This window comes from Carassius carassius, chromosome 25 (genome assembly GCF_963082965.1).
Source record: "Carassius carassius chromosome 25, fCarCar2.1, whole genome shotgun sequence".
In the NCBI taxonomy this organism is placed as follows: Eukaryota; Metazoa; Chordata; class Actinopteri; order Cypriniformes; family Cyprinidae; genus Carassius; species Carassius carassius.
The window spans coordinates 1,113,033-1,131,149 of NC_081779.1; positions in this window are offsets into that span (position 1 = coordinate 1,113,033).

The following is an 18,117-nucleotide window of genomic DNA, read 5'->3' on the forward strand; positions in this document are numbered from 1 at the left end:
CATTCACATTTTTAAAAAAACGTTCTGAATAAAATAAATGCAGCCTTGCTGAGCAGAAGAGACTTTAAAAACATAAAACATTGTACTGATCCCCAACTTTTTGATAAACTGATGCTCAGAGTAATGATTTCTCAGCTCTGACTTGCAATTAAACAACATGTTGAATATCATGTAATCAATTTTATTGAATTAAAGTTAATAACATACATTTTATTTAAAGTCATTCCAGGTGTCTATATAGCCTGAAAAATGGAATAAATCACATACAGTATCTCAGTCAATCAGTGCGGACACTCACCAGCTGGCAGAGATGCTCCTTTTCATTACCAACAATCACCAAAGAAAGTGTCTCTGATCGCCCGCTGTGAAACCTCTCTATCTCTGAGCTCCAGCAGCAGAATCTCCTCCATCAGAGTGAGTGTCAGTGGTTTGGAGTCGGTGTCTGGTTCCTCCTTCGTGCCGTCCTCTCCTCCTCCTCTGTGTTTCGCTCTGTTGGAGCCTCAGAGCGCTGGCTCCTCTTGGTCAGTGTGGTCATTCCTCCCTGCTACATCTGAACCTCTACCAACTCATCAAGAGTTTGATTCACACTCCAAAAGCACAAAAGAATTCAAAAGAAATCCTCAGAATTAAAAAAAAACCCACTCAAGCAGGTAGAGAAACAGTTCTTTAGCTTGTCTTATTTAGTCATCAGTGTATCAGTCTCTAAATGCTTCAACTCACCACATCTGCCTGTTTATAAAATTATACTGACGTCCAGCATCAGATTTTTGTCTTCGACTGTATTCACTTCTCTGTACACTCTGCAGTGGACTCCCCGGCGGGAAGGAAGTCGACCGGAAGTTGAAGTTGGCCGCGTGCCGCCATCTTGTAGCAGAACTTCACTTGCGTTAGCATCCCATTGACTCCCATTCATTTTAGCGTCACTTTGAGACAGAGAATAACTTTACATCTGAGGCGTTTAAAGACTCCATTTGTCCATTAATTATTTCTAAAGATACAAGACAATGTATAAAGGGCTTACCTTCTATGTTACATTATGGCCCTGTAGAAACAGTTTTTGTAAAAATAGGCTAACGATTGCGTCATAACCACTCGACTCTCTGTCGCACTGTAGAGAAATTACCGTACAGACAGGAAGAGAAGCTCGCAGGCAATCGGGGAGATGTCAAGAGAGAAACCCATAGATATAGAGTCCATAAAAGCAACGGGACAAAATATTTCTACAACGTTTTTGGGGAATTGGAAATAATTCGGTATGTGGCAAGTGAATACATATGAAGTAGCTTTTATCCACGAACTTTAATAATTTATCTACTTCATTAAATAATGAAGTATGGGTAACGGCCGGTATATTGACAGGGAATGGAGAAATTATCAGGAAATTATACAGGCAGTGTAAGAAAAATCTCAATGTCAATCGCAGTTCACGTTCTTTTATTTATTTACAGATCTGAGCTTGAAGATGAATGTGATCCCTTTCATCCTGGTCAGAAGCCATCTACAAAATGTCATAGCCTACATAACGTGAAATAAAGACAAGTTTTTTGTTCAAGTGTTTTTGACCACGATTTATTAACCAAAACTGCATGATTTAACACCTAGCTCACAATTATTTGAATATTAGCCTATGGGCAAATGTTTTACATGAACAGATGAAATCATGTAGAACAATAAGCAATTTTAAGAGACTATAAAAGAACAGCCTATATTGAATCGATACGAAAATGACTTGAGGGGATATTGTATACTGACAGTATGGTTCCTGGATTATATATGTCTGTTTTGGATGGGTTACTATTCGGTTTGATGTAGATAGATGGAAACTATTTTTTTTTTTATGTGTGTGTGTATGTAAGTCAAGTCAAGTCACCTTTATTTATATAGCGCTTTAAACAAAATACATTGCGTCAAAGCAACTGAACAACATTCATTAGGAAAACAGTGTCAATAATGCAAAATGATAGTTAAAGGCAGTTCATCATTGGATTCAGTTATGTCATCTCTGTTCAGTTAAATAGTGTCTGTGCATTTATTTGCAATCAAGTCAACGATATCGCTGTAGATGAAGTGTCCCCAACTAAGCAAGCCAGAGGCGACAGCGGCAAGGAACCGAAACTCCATCGGTGACAGAATGGAGAAAAAAACCTTGGGAGAAACCAGGCTCAGTTGGGGGGCCAGTTCTCCTCTGACCAGACGAAACCAGTAGTTCAATTCCAGACTGCAGCAAAGTCAGATTGTGCAGAAGAATCATCTGTTTCCTGTGGTCTTGTCCTGGTGCTCCTCTGAGACAAGGTCTTTACAGGGGATCTGTATCTAGGGCTCTAGTTGTCCTGGTCTCCGCTGTCTTTCAGGGATGTAGAGGTCCTTTCTAGGTGCTGATCCAGCATCTGGTCTGGATACGTACTGGATCCGGGTGACTGCATTGACCCTCTGATCTGGACACAGACTGGATCTGGTGGCTACGGTGACCTCGGAACAAGAGAGAAACAGACTAATATTAGCGTAGATGCCATTCTTCTAATGATGTAGCAAGTACATAGGGTGTTATGGGAAGTGTTCCCGGTTCCGGTCTACCTAATTAATGCAGCCTAAAAATCCTTTAACGGATTTGGATAATAAAAGCATATTAGTATGTTATGTGTATGCCAGGTTAAAGAGATGGGTCTTTAATCTAGATTTAAACTGCAAGAGTGTGTCTGCCTCCCGAACAATGTTAGGTAGGTTATTCCAGAGTTTGGGCGCCAAATAGGAAAAGGATCTGCCGCCCGCAGTTGATTTTGATATTCTAGGTATTATCAAATTGCCTGAGTTTTGAGAACGTAGCGGACGTAGAGGATTATAATGTAAAAGGAGCTCATTCAAATACTGAGGTGCTAAACCATTCAGGGCTTTATAAGTAATAAGCAATATTTTAAAATCTATGCGATGCTTGATAGGGAGCCAGTGCAGTGTTGACAGGACCGGGCTAATATGGTCATACTTCCTGGTTCTAGTAAGAACTCTTGCTGCTGCATTTTGGACTAGCTGTAGTTTGTTTACTAAGCGTGCAGAACAACCACCCAATAAAGCATTACAATTATCTAACCTTGAGGTCATAAAAGCATGGATTAACATTTCTGCATTTGACATTGAGAGCATAGGCCGTAATTTAGATATATTTTTGAGATGGAAAAATGCAGTTTTACAAATGCTAGAAACGTGGCTTTCTAAGGAAAGATTGCGATCAAATAGCACACCTAGGTTCCTAACTGATGACGAAGAATTGACAGAGCAACCATCAAGTCTTAGACAGTGTTCTAGGTTATTACAAGCAGAGTTTTTAGGTCCTATAATTAACACCTGTTTTTTCAGAATTTAGCAGTAAGAAATTACTCGTCATCCAGTTTTTTATATCGACTATGCAATCCATTAGTTTTTCAAATTGGTGTGTTTCACCGGGCTGCGAAGAAATATAGAGCTGAGTATCATCAGCATAACAGTGAAAGCTAACACCATGTTTCCTGATGATATCTCCCAAGGGTAACATATAAAGCGTGAAGAGTAGCGGCCCTAGTACTGAGCCTTGAGGTACTCCATACTGCACTTGTGATCGATAGGATACATCTTCATTCACTGCTACGAACTGATGGCGGTCATATAAGTATGATTTAAACCATGCTAATGCACTTCCACTGATGCCAACAAAGTGTTCAAGTCTATGCAAAAGAATGTTGTGGTCAATTGTGTCAAACGCAGCACTAAGATCCAATAAAACTAATAGAGAGATACACCCACGATCAGATGATAGGAGCAGGTCATTTTGTCTTACTCTTAGTACAAGAATCCAGACGGATCTCACTTGTAACACAGCTTGTCATTCTTTCTAAACCTGATGTAATGCTTTCATTCAGCTGCACATATCTTCAGTCCACATAATCACGGTTTCAAACACAAGATTATTGTAATATGTAATGACAACATCTGGTTTAATCAGCGAAACAACAGTATGATCTTCTTTCAGTTTAGTTCTGAAAACAATCAGTTCATTTAATAGCAAACAATACAAGATATACAACCTTAGTGCTGACATTAGTGTGCTACAGTACTGTGAAACACAGTTTTCACATTAGGTGGTTTTACAGAATATATTTGACAGCTGTAAATCATTCCTGGCTCTCATCATTTCCACCGCTATATTGACAAAGTAAACATCATACTGTAAGAATACTGTAACATGTTTGATGAATTTACATGCATTACAATTTACTCTTACTCAACATTTACTGGTTTTCTTGGCCAAAAGTTCAGATGATAGATTTACAGATGATCTTTTTAGATTTGGATCAACCGATCTGGCAGCTTCTGACCTCGAGTCACCACATGATCAATGATGATGACCAACCCTTTGACGGGCCATGTGCTATATTACTGTAGAGCGGCTGTAATCAGGTGAATATTCCTTCATTTAGACTTAAAAACAGCTGCTGAGCTCAAGAATAAGACACAAACTTCATGACTTAAGAGTTTCTGGTAAAATAATGTGGAAAGTCCTGGAATGCAGTGTGTGTGTGTGTGTGTGTGTGTGTGTGTGTGTGTGTGTGTGTGTGTGTGTGTGTTTGAGTGTGTGTGTGTGTGTGTTTGAGTGTGTGTGTGTGTGTGTGTGTGTGTGAGTGTGTGTGTGTGTGTGTGTGTGAGTTTGAGTGTGTGTGTGTGTGTGTGTGTGTGTTTGAGTGTGTGTGTGTGTGTGTGTGTGTTTGAGTGTGTGTGTTTGTGTTTGAGTGTGTGTGTGTGTCTGTGTGTGTGTGTTTGAGTGTGTGTGTGTGTCTGTGTGAGTGTGTGTGTGTGTGTGTCTGAGTGTGTGTGTGTGTGTTTGACTGTGTGTGTGTGTGTCTGTGTGTGTGTTTGAGTGTGTGTGTGTTTGAGTGTGTGTCTGTGTGTGTGTGTGTGTGTGTGTGTGTGTGTGTGTGTGTGTGTGTGTGTTTGAGTGTGTGTGTGTGTGTTTGCATGCCTAGAGGAGCAGAATCTCGTGTCAGGACAGGAATATGAGAGTAAGTATGTGTTGAATTATGTTTTGTTATTAATTATGTGTTGAACAAAGAGGAACTTCTCACACACTCTCTGTAGCTCACTGTATGAATATAAAACCTCAGAAACCCTCCTCAATCTGACACACACAACACGACCAGCACAAAACAAAAACAAGATGATGCTTTAGACTAACTAAATGAAGTCTATTTATAAGATCAAAATGGATAGTTCACCCAAAAATGACATTTTAATGAGAAGAGGTTTGGAGAAATGTAGCACTGCATCAGTGTCTCATCAATGGATGCTCTGCAGTGAATGGGTGCCGTCAGAATGAGAGTCTGATAAAAACATCACAATAATCCACAGCACTCCAGTCCATCAGTGAACATCTGGAGAAGACAAAACCTGAAACACATCCAGCATTAAGATGATTTTAACTCAAACACATAGAGTCTATAATCCATAATAACACTTCCTTATCTTTGAGCACATTTTCATTTTTGGGTGAACTATTCCTCTTATATTACACTCAGTGTTGTTTTACTCACCAGAATTCGGTTCTCCAGTTTGTCACCTTTGACCTCCAGGTTCACTTTTTAGTATTTTTTAGAGGATGATGGAGCTGGAAGCTGATGAAAGCCATTCATATTTCTGGATGAGGCAGGCTTTAACCTGTCCATGACATGAAGGGGAGGCTGAGAGCGGCTCAGAATGATGTTCGCTGGGTGTCTTGGCCCCCACTGAATGTGGTTTTGAAGAAAGTGCAGCGGTGCAATCATGGTTTCAGAGCTTGTGTTTAATCTCTCCTTACATGAGGTGAAAGGTTCAAAATAAACCCGCGCACCGACAGTCACTCTTCTCCAGAACATGAATAATGAGCGCAATAAAATCACAGGAGACCAACGTCAGGCTTTTATTTGCCTGCCAGAAGATGCAGATTTTCCAAGATTTCAGCTAATGAAATCATACTTTATGATCTGGCCAAAACCCTGAGGCCAAATCCACAAGACAGGGATGATAAAAACACAGAAGTGCGGTGAGGAACACTCGTGCTCACATTTTACTGTAGGCCTACTGTAGTTTATCCCAATCATTTTTTCTTATCTATTTTTTTCTTATTTAATTTTTTATTTTAAACCTGCTGTGAGTTGATTATTTCATCAATAATTTTCATTGATTCCAGTGTCTGTACTTTTCTCTCTAGTCTATTACAGTGATGTATGAATGTGGAGAACCATAATGAAAGATGCATCGTGTTTTGAACAACTATATTTAATGATTGTATAAACAACTAAACAGTGAAACTATGGGTATGTTGTGTGTGGGTGATCTTAAGTAATGTTCCTATGATATCTAATAAAAAATGAGTTTTTTTTAAACGATGCTTTTGCAAATGCAAGGCTTCTTTAAAGATATGAATGCAAAATGCAAAGTTTTGAACACTGGACATCCTGCGTTACAAGTGCGTTTTGAGTTTTGTGTCTAGAGTTTTGTAAAATGATATGAAGTTTCTGTTGTTAGTGCAACAATGAACACACACACACACACACACACACACACACACACACACACACATACACATATATATTCACAGGCCCTTTGTTATTTGTTCAGATATAAGATATAACAGAATTTTCATTTTTGGGTGAACTAACCCTTTAATTCTGTTTTGTGAATCCTGTCAGATGCGAGTATTGACCAGCAATGGATAAAACTCCTAAAAGTTTCACCCCTACAGCACACATAGAGTATCTTCAGAATCTTCAGCAATCCTCTGCAAACTTTGACAATTGGATGTATTGGTTCATTCGGTTCTTTTGGAGTTGGAAACGCTTCATCATCACTCGTCATCCACTCGGTGCTAAAGTTTGATTCAGGTGGATGTTGTAAACTGGCTCGACCAGTTACTTCCTGAGAACCGGCTCATAAAAACGATTTGTTCAAGAACCTGCATGACTCTGTTTTTAATCGTTTGTTTTTCAGTTCATCAACGAGTCTTAAGCAAGAACCAGCATTAATTCAATCAGATAGAAAAAAAGGAGCCAAATGTTTAGAAACACTTGACTGGGTTTGAATGTTCAGATCCTTTTATCAAATGCTTAATTACCTGAATGCTTATAAAATTGAGTTTTCACATAATGAAATGTTCTCTAATCCAAATAGTTTCATTTTTTATTAGAGTAATGAAATTAACATCTACAACAGCAAGAAGGCTCACAACAGACGAAGAGGAGATGGTCATATAAGTGCTATAAAGAAAAATGTGCAATGAAGGAATGTACCTGTACTGCAAATAAATAAATAAATAATAAATTAAATAAAATAGCTTTTCTTACTTATAAGTTTGTCTCCAGTAAGTTTCCAGTCAAAATATCTAAAGATTCTTAAATCAAGATTCATTTTCTCATTTTCAGCATTTAGTCTTTTAAAGGGGTCAAATGATGTTGCTAAAAAGAGCATTATTTTGTGTATTTGGTGTAATTATTTTCCACATAAAATACATTATTGTTTCTCCTCTATATCCCACCTTCTGAAACGCATATATTTTTACAAAACTTAACAGTCTGAAAAGCAAGGTGTGTTCTGATTGGGCAGCTATCCAGTGCTTTGTGATTGGCCAAATGTTTCAAGCATCTAAAGGAAATATTACGCCCCTCATCATATACTGTTATGGCATGTCCTGGTCAGAACACCCACATGACAGGACAAAAACAATAAAACCCATTACAAATGAAGGAGTTGTTACATCCAGTGGGAACATAATTACTGATTATATAGACTTGCATCATTGCATATCGCACAGTGTAAACATAAAAACATGTCTGCATTAGTGATTGGAGAAATGACAAACAACAAGCACTACTCTACACTGCTTAAAACTCACGTTTAAATTATCAGTCACAAATCCTTTCCATATGTAAACCTACTTACATACTGTGAGTCAGAAGCACCAGTGCTTGAAGCGCTTGAGTGAGGAACAGCCAGGGGTTTGAGTGAAGAACAGCTGGAAACTTGAGTTAGGAACAGCCGAAAACTTGAGTGAGGAACAGCCGCGGGTTTGAATAAAGAACAGCCAGAAACTTGAGTTAGGAACAGCCGAAAACTTGAGCGAGGAACAGCCGGGGGTTTGAATAAAGAACAGCCAGAAACTTGAGTTAGGAACAGCCGAAAACTTGAGCGAGGAACAGCCGCGGGTTTGAATAAAGAACAGCCAGAAACTTGAGTTAGGAACAGCCGAAAACTTGAGCGAGGAACAGCCGGGGGTTTGAATAAAGAACAGCCAGAAACTTGAGTTAGGAACAGCCGAAAACTTGAGCGAGGAACAGCCGCGGGTTTGAATAAAGAACAGCCAGAAACTTGAGTTAGGAACAGCCGAAAACTTGAGCGAGGAACAGCCGGGGGTTTGAATAAAGAACAGCCAGAAACTTGAGTTAGGAACAGCCGAAAACTTGAGTGATGAACAGCCGCGGGTTTGAGTGAAGAACAGCTGAACACTTGAGTGAGGATGTTATGGAAATTTTTAGTTTTGTTAATTTGGCATTGATTGCATTAATCTCATTTAAGTTTCTTTTTTAACATACAGTGAATATGGTATATAGTCCATAGGGACATTGAGTTATTTTATGTAACTTGTGCACGTAACTGCTTTAGGTTGAATAACAACATTTGAGGGGAAACTGTGTAGCAGAGACGGACAGTTTTTGAACTGTTTCAGTTTCAGGACAGTTTCGGACAGTTTCAGAAGCTGCGTGTAAACCAGATCATTCTCTGCAGAGAATTAAAGCAATACAAAGACAAAACTCTGTTTGGTTTTTCATTCTCAGTCTCTACAAATTGTTATTGAATTAGAATTTCCACAACAAACTTGGCGACGAGGATGGGATTCCACCTCTGATCGTCCAGGACCTGAGGATGTTAGTTGGCTGATCACCCTAGACCCACAAAGGGTTTAGCCCTAAACCCCAAAAAGGTTTCAGGGAAGGGGGGACTGACGTCTGAGGGCTTGTGGACCTTCACTGCTGGTTTTCTCAATGGATTAGAAAACGCGTGCTACAAACGGTGAGACTGACTTTGAAATTCCAATAACCTTAAAATTTACAAATTGGTATTTTAAATTGGCAAATTAAGATCTGGTATTCCCAGACTTTACTGGCCTAAAACCTCCATTGCTGCAAGTCCAAGCCACCCCGTTTCACGAGTAAGTGAAACAAGATTTCGCAGGTAAGCGCGAAGCCACACGGTGATGACGAATAAGTGTGACGAAAAGAGGACGCGTTCCAGAAAGTCTTGGATTGTGAATATGGGGTCTGGGAATGTCAAATCTAAGATCGATCTTGATGATTTGGACAGTCCAATTTACAATGATATGAAAAAGAAATATGGGAAATAATTATGGAAGTCATACCCTAGGTTGAGAATTATGGTTTTCCAAAAAAGAAAAGGTACCTTTAGCATAACAGCCCTTAACAATATAAAAGAGAACTTGGAAAAATGTGAAAACAAATTAAGAGAAAAGAGAAAAACAAGCAAAAAGACAAGTTTCAGAAACATAGGAATTTTTATTTTAATTTTAAAAGCACAGGCGTGAAGCAGCAGAATGCTGAGAAATAAATATCAATGCCATTTAGGAAAGAACTGAGAAATTACAGTTTTGTAGAAAATGCTGACAAAAGAACTGATCTGATCATACTGTTCAGAATTCTTCTCTTTATCCCCTTAGAGAACTGCGGTGTGCCAAAGTGGATTTGATCTGGACTCCTGGCTTCACCCCTATCGCCAGATTCAACCACCACAACTGCCTCCATCCTACAGAGCAACTGCATCTGCACCGCAGTCCTCACTGCCCGACGAAAGACAAGCACAACTTCAACAACATCATCATCATCCAAACCGTCTGCTCTGCCACCAGCAATGTCATCGGAATGACAAAATACTCCATGGCCGGAGCCAGCACCAGATCTAAAGATCATGAGAGAGTGACACTGCAGCCGAACAGCCTGAACGATAAGAAACTGGAGGAAAAGGAGAGCATGTCAGAGCTTTCCCCATGATTCAAGCGGCTGGGCTGAATAGAACTGTGATGGTCTCTCAACCACGGAACGAGAAAGACTTGGAAGAGACACAACGAAGCATATCATCAAGCAGTGGAAACACTGTCAACGGATCAAGACTCACTTTCCAGTCAGAGTGAACACCACCAAAATCATGCAGAAGAGCAGAGGACAAAGACTGTCTCAGACTGATGTTTCCTGATGTTGCTGACATTGAAAAATTTCGCTATGCACATTTGATCAACCAAAACGGCGGCTGGACCAGAGAAAGCTGACAACAGAGACTTTCACAGCAGAAGCTGGAGAAGAAGGAGCGAAGTCCACCAAGGCCACGCAGCACAAACAGATAAGTCTGAAACACACAAATTTTCTCTAAAGCTCACTGCAATGAAGAAAGTATGCTTGCTCATGTTTCCGCTCTTAGCAATGAAGAAAAATGCTTGCTTTAATACATGATCACATTGGAAGATTAGAAAATGTTAAATCTTCTCTCGACAAGAACTTAGGCACATAAATTAGCTTATAAACAAATGCCACATAGATTATGGGTTAATGGAGTTGAAAGGGCTGGCAACTCAGTAATTAGAATGGATTAAATAGATCCAATTCCAAAATTAAGTGGAAATTTAGTTTGGTCTACTACTGCATCTGGTTATACGGTCAGAGAAAATTTCACTGTACCATTGAGATGTAAAGAGTAGAATGGCATGAACTTTAAGTATTGTTTACTACTGTCAGAAAACTGCCTTCAAAATTTGTAAGAAAGAGATTTCATGTGAAACTAGGAAGTGGCCCAGTGCCAAATTCAAACTTTAGCCACAATCCAACAATCGCAGTTGTGTATTTACCAGTGAAAACAGAAAGATGATGAATTATGTGAAAAGCTTGTCAATGCTGCAAAAGAGAGTTTCTTTTTATCCAAAAAGAACAATGACCATAGGGAAGACATTGGTTTATTTGTAAAAATGTGTATTTTTCATGTGAATTGGGTGGAGACAGCAGAGGAAAATGATGAATACAATCCAACACTGTCTTTATATTGAATGTGTTTGCACGGGACTGCTGTTAAAGCTGTACGTACAGTCTATGTGATTGATTACACAATGACAACAACCTTTCTCTCATCAGAGGAAGTAGAGACTAACCCAGTGCTCAAAGAATTCCCTAAAACACTTTGGGCTTTATCTAAATTTGACTTGGGACTGGTTAACAACTGCGAACCAGTTCAAGTCACTCCAAAGTCTGATTACAGACTCTGTGAACACCAGTTTCTGAATCATTAAGAGCAGCTGGGGTGATTGAGCTCTGTGAAAATTATCCTGTGCGTACACCTATTTTCCCTGTTAAAAAGATGAAGAAACATACAAACAAGACACTGTAAAACTTTAAGAACTTTTGGCTGCTGAGGGTCATAAGCCAGTTTGTCAAAACTGCAGTTTGTAAAAAGGGAGGTGACATTTTTAGGTCATCATCAATAAAAATGACAAATCTTAATCTGAGAAACAAAGAGAGACAATTCAAAAGATTCTAAAACCTATCATGAAAAAGCAACTAATGTCATTTTTGGGCATGTGTTCGTATTGTCGAACGTTCATTCCAAATTATGTTATCAAAGAATCGCCCCTGAGCGCTTTGGCTCATGGGAAGGGCTTGCAACCCCATGGCAAACTGACCTGGATTCCAGAAGCAGAGAAAGCATTTAAGAATATATTATTGCTACAAACATCACCAACACTGGGACTCCCAGACCCATAGAGAAATTTTGTACAAACTGTTGATGAGAGAATGGGTTTTCTTCTGTTACAGGATCATGGGGGAGACCTGTGGCCTATTTTTCGAGTAAGCTCGATCCGATAGCGGCAGGCATGCCAAAATTGCCTGAGAGCTGTTGCATCTGCAGAAAAAGCTATTTTAGCTTCAAGGGAAATTGTGGGGTACTCTGATGTGACTTTGCTCGTGCCACACACAGTCTCTGTGATCCTGTTGGAACAGAAAACACCCCATTTGTCAAAGGCCAGGTGTCACAGGTACAATGCGATTCTATTAGAAATGCCAAACGTCACAATTAAAATATGCACATTGTTAAATCCAGCTACACTGCTCCCTACGAAACAGGATGAGGAAGAACAAGATTGTGTTGCCACATTTGAACAGGTCTGTACACCAAGACCAGATTTAAAAGAAACCCCCTTAGAAAATGCTGACTTAATTCTATTCATTGATGGTTCAGCATCTAGAGAACCAAATAATTGGCAAAAACAGAGCAAGTTAAGCTGTAACCTCTGCATATGCAACAATAAGATCTGGAGCACTCCACGCGCATTGCTCTGCGCAAGTGACTGAATTAGTAGCATTGACGGAGGCTTGCAAAATTGCTGATGGACAAACAGTTACCATTTTTACAAATTCTTGTTATTATTTTGGGGTTTATCATGATTTTGGGGCATTGTGGAAGCACAAGAAATTTATAAAGTCTGATGGTAAGCCTAATTTTAACCATGATAAAATTGCAGCATTGTTAGAAGCAATTTTGCTACCAAAGTTAGTTGCTATCTGCAAATGCGTCACACATTCCAAAAGTTATGATTTTGTGATTTTAGGTAACAAGTAAGCTGATACCACGCCGAAGGACGCAGCTATGAGAACAGAACCTTCTTTTACCTGTGTAACATTTAACAATGATTAATTCACACTCCCTCCTGATTATCTTACAGCAATGCAAGCTTTTGCCACAGCAGAGGACAAGAAACAATGGGTGAAGGCCGAGTGCAAACTGAAAACAGGCCGAGTACTGAAGACAGACCATGTCTGCCAAAACACTTTTTCCCACACTATGCAAAACTTGTACATGCCTAGATCACATGAGTAGAGGCGGAATGTTTGATTTGCTAAATCAATATTGGTTCACAAAGGGATTCACTTCCTTTGCGGACAGGTATTATCAATCGTGTATGATCTGTGCCACAAGCAAAGTGAACAGAGAGCAACTGATGCCTCAAGCAGCACACCCACTTCCAAATCAGCGAATTGATAATATAATGTACAATTGAAAGCATAACTGATAATGCAAATAAAACTATCAGTCAGGTGTGACATTAAAGAACTGATTAATGAAGTGTTGTGAGCAAACAGGACTGTCTAGGGTAAAAGCACTCCCCATTCAGTTAATGTATATGATAATGAGATAAAGAACAAAGTCTAACTTGAGTCCATTTGAAATTTTGTTTGACAGGCCAACTTTCAGTGGAGTAGGACCAGAACCACAACTACTGTCCTCTACAGCCTTGTGTGAAGATGAAATGCTAAAGTGTAGTAGAAAGTTGTCTCTTGTTCTCTCTCAGATACCTTAGCAGGTCAAGGACGCTCTGCCCAAGCCAGCGGAAGGAGTCTTGCATGATATCAGGTCTTGCTGATAACACACATAACTGAGGTTAAAGTGGCAGAGGGAGCTACGTGGTTCGAGTGCCACCACAGGGCTACAGCTCAGTAAAGTGATTGACCAGCTGCCCTGTGCCGAGGGGGACGTCTGGCTGACTTAGGTGAACAAACATACAGTGGTGTATGGGAGCTGAACACGCAGCAACATCACTGTGCGGGGGTGATCTGAGGTCAGTTTGGGCCAACGGATGACATCGAGGGACTTGAGCCAGGACTTGAGTTAGGAAACATACCATCCGACCGCTGCAGCGAAACTACACGACCAACTCGACAAGAGGGAAGACAGGCTGTGGAACAGAGCTGAGAAGTTCTTCCATGCTGTAATTCCAGCACTTGGGGTCAGCCTTCTTCAAATTTATGTTGAAATCGCAAGGTATGAACTGATGAGTTTCATGAACACTACTAAGGTGATGATGGAAGGCATCAAGAAGAAACTACGAGGACTGAGGCCGACTGCACTGCAAGACTTGTCTTGTGAAGAACAGCTGGAAACTTGAGTGAGGAACAGCTGGAAACTTGAGTGATGAACAGCCAGAAACTTGAATGAGGAACAGCCAGGGGTTTGAGTAATGAACAGCCAGGGGCTTGAGTGAGGAACAGCCTGAAACTTGAGTAAGGAACAGCCGGAAACTTGAGTGAGGAACAGCCGGGGGTTTGAATGATGAACAGCCAGAAACTTGAGTGAGGAACAGCCGGGGGGTTGAGTGAAGAACAGCTGGAAACTTGAGTGATGAACAGCCGGAAACTTGAATGAGAAGCAGCCGGGGGTTTGAGTAATGAACAGCCAGGGGCTTGAGTGAGGAACAGCCTGAAACTTGAGTAAGGAACAGCCGGAAACTTGAGTGAGGAACAGCCGGGGGTTTGAATGATGAACAGCCAGAAACTTGAGTGAGGAACAGCCGAGGGTTTGAGTGATGAACAGCCAGAAACTTGAGTGAGGAACAGCCGGGGGCTTGAGTGAGGAACAGACCGGGCTTGAGTGAGGAACAGCCGGGGGTTTGAATGATGAACAGCTGGAAACTTGAGTGAGGAACAGCCAGGGGTTTGGGTGAGGAACAGCTGGAAACTTGAGTGAGGAACAGCCAGGAGCTTGGGTGAGGAACAGCCGTGGACTTGAGTGAAGAACAGCCGGGGGCTTGGGTGAAGAACAGCCGGGGGTTTCAGAGATGAACAGCCGGAAACTTCAGTGAGGAACAGCCGGCGGCTTGAGTGAGGAACAGCCGGAAACTTGAGTGAGGAACAGACAGGGACTTAAGTGAGGAACAGCCAGGGACTTGAGTGAGGAACAGCCGGGAGTTGTGGTAAACACATGTGATGACCCTAGTCTGGATTCCGCTTTGTCCACAGTAAAAGCCGATTCGGAGAACCACAGTGCAAATTTGATGTATTTCCTCAGCAACCCGCATGGATCAGCTCTAGGCATGACAAAGCTGACATCATGCTCTTTTGGAAGGCCAAACAAAGTAGTTTAACTTTCGCAATGGAACACACAACTTATCCACGAAATGGTGCTGACTGCAACAGTGAGAATAAAAAGGTGTGCCTTCTTTCTTTGTGTGAACATTTCGGCAGCGTTTTGCAAATCTTCCCACATAGTCATGTAGACGTGTTGGTATGTTAAAACGAGTATAGTATATTTATAAGTATATTTTTCGCATTTTGCTAATTATCTGCCTGGTTATTTTTCTTATTTTAAAGGGATACTCCACAGTGTTTTCATATTAAACTATGTTTTTCCCTTACCTAAAACGAGTTGATACATTCCTCTCTCGTCTTAGTGCATGCAATCAATCGCTTTGGCGCGCGGTGACACTTTGAAAGCACTTAGCTGAGCCCATTCATTCAATATGGGCCAAGCAGAGAAGCTACCAAACACCTCCACGTTTTCCCTATTCAAATACAGTTACTCGCGTAGTGTAACTCGACCTAGGACGGTAACGCAAAACAAAACGTTGCGCTTTTCTAAGTGTGTAAAATGAATAACTATATTGTGTGGCGGAATACCATGGCAAGTGCTTGTAAGCACTTTGTCTTGGCGCAGTAATATCTTCACTAGAGGGAGCGGAGGCCGGTGAGAGGATTTTTCACGAGTGAAGATATTACTGCGCCAAGACGAAGTGCTTACAAGCACTTGCCATGGTATTCCGCCATACACTACGCTACGCGAGTAACTGTATTTAAATAGGGAAAACGTGGAGGTGTTTGGTAGCTTCTCTGCTTGGCCCATATTGAATGAATGGGCTCAGCTAAGTGCTTTCAAAGTGTCACCGCGCGCCAAAGCGATTGAGTGCACGCACTGAGACGAGAGAGGAATGTATCAACTCGTCTTAGGTAAGGGAAAAACATAGTTTAATATGAAAACACGGTGGAGTATCCCTTTAAGTAAAATGCACTTAATTTAGATTCCAAAATACTCTGTAAGAAATGCATTTTTTGCAGTGTGCATGAGTGAATGAAGTATATAAACATTGCTTGCACTTTTAAAAATGGAGAGGAGACTGAAAGAAACTCTGGGTTTACCGAAGAAAACCTCACCAGGTGAGGTTCAGAGAGTAATTGATCAATTCAATTCAATTCAATTCAAGTTTATTTGTATAGCGCTTTTTACAATACAAATCGTTACAAAGCAACTTTACAGAAAATTAAAAATAATAATAATAATACAAGACGTAGTCAGCTAGATGATGAACTATCAATATTATTAATTAATAGTAATTATATGATGCAGTCACACATGTAGCAATAATTGTTAGTTCTGTTTGTTGATTCAAGGTTAGGATCATCTGGGGTCCTCTGAGGGTCAGCATCATCTCTTCTCAGGTGTTCTGGATCCAGACTGGAGCTTGTGTAAATCCTAGTTACCATGGGATGAAGATCCCGTGGCAAAACATAGAAACAAGATAGAGACATCATTAGCATAGCTGCTGATCCAACAAAGTAAAATTAGTTTAACCCAAGCTAAAGAATAAAAATGCAGATGCAACTACACTCACAATTTAAGAGATACATTATTCGAATGCTTGGCGAAAGAGATGCGTTTTTAATCTAGATTTAAACAGAGAGAGTGTGTCTGAACCCCGAACATTATCAGGAAGGCTATTCCAGAGTTTGGGAGCCAAATGTGAAAAAGCTCTACCTCCTTTAGTGGACTTTGCTATCCTAGGAACTACCAAAAGTCCAGCGTTTTGTGACCTTAGGGTGCGTGATGGGTTGTAGCGTGGTAGAAGGCTAGTTAGGTACGCAGGAGCTAAACCATTTAGGGCCTTATAGGTAAGTAATGATAATTTGTAACAGATACGGAACTTAATAGGTAGCCAGTGCAGAGACTGTAAAATTGGGGTAATATGATCATATTTTCTTGACCTGGTAAGGACTCTAGCTGCTGCATTTTGGACTACCTGTAGCTTGTTTATTGACGAAGCAGGACAACCACCTAGAAGTGCATTACAATAGTCCAGTCTAGAGGTCATGAATGCATGAACTAGCTTTTCTGCATCAGAAACAGATAACATGTTTCGTAGCTTGGCAATGTTTCTAAGATGGAAGAATGCAGTTTTTGTAACATTGGAAATATGATTTTCAAAAGACAAATTGCTGTCTAATATAACACCCAGATTTCTGACTGTAGAGGAAGTAACAGTACATCCGTCTAGTTGCAGATTGTAATCTACAAGATTCTGTGTGGTGTTTTTTGGTCCAATAATTAATATCTCTGTCTTATCTGAATTTAATTGGAGAAAATTATTTGTCATCCAATCTTTTACATTTTTAACACACTCTGTTAGCTTAGATAATTGGGAAGTTTCATCTGGTCTCGTTGAAATATATAGCTGAGTATCATCAGCATAACAGTGGAAGCTTATTCCGTATTTTCTAATAATATTACCAAGGGGCAACATGTATATTGAAAATAGAAGGGGACCTAGGACGGATCCTTGTGGCACTCCATATTTTACTGATGATAAATGAGATGACACCCCATTTAAGTAAACAAAATGGTAGCGATCGGACAGGTAGGATCTAAACCATCTTAGAGCCTGCCCTTGAATACCTGTATAGTTTTGTAATCGATCTATGAGTATGTCATGATCTATGGTGTCGAACGCAGCACTAAGATCAAGTAAGACTAGAAATGAGATGCAGCCTTGATCTGACGCAAGAAGCAGGTCATTTGTAATTTTAACAAGTGCAGTTTCTGTGCTATGGTGGGGCCTGAAACCTGACTGAAATTCTTCATACAGATCATTTTTATGCAGGAAGGTGCTCAATTGAGCAGACACAACTTTTTCTAAAATTTTAGACATAAATGGAAGATTTGAAATAGGCCTATAATTTGCCAGTACACTAGGATCTAGTTTTGGTTTCTTAATAAGAGGCTTGATAACCGCCAGCTTGAATGGTTTTGGGACATGACCTAAAGATAACGACGAGTTAATGATATTGAGAAGCGGTTCTTCGGCTACAGGTAACAGCTCTTTTAGTAATTTAGTGGGTACAGGATCTAATAAACATGTTGTTGGTTTAGATACAGTGATAAGTTTATTTAGCTCTTCCTGTCCTATATTTGTAAAGCACTGCAGTTTATCTTTGGGTGCGATGGATGAAACTGAAGTGTTAGACG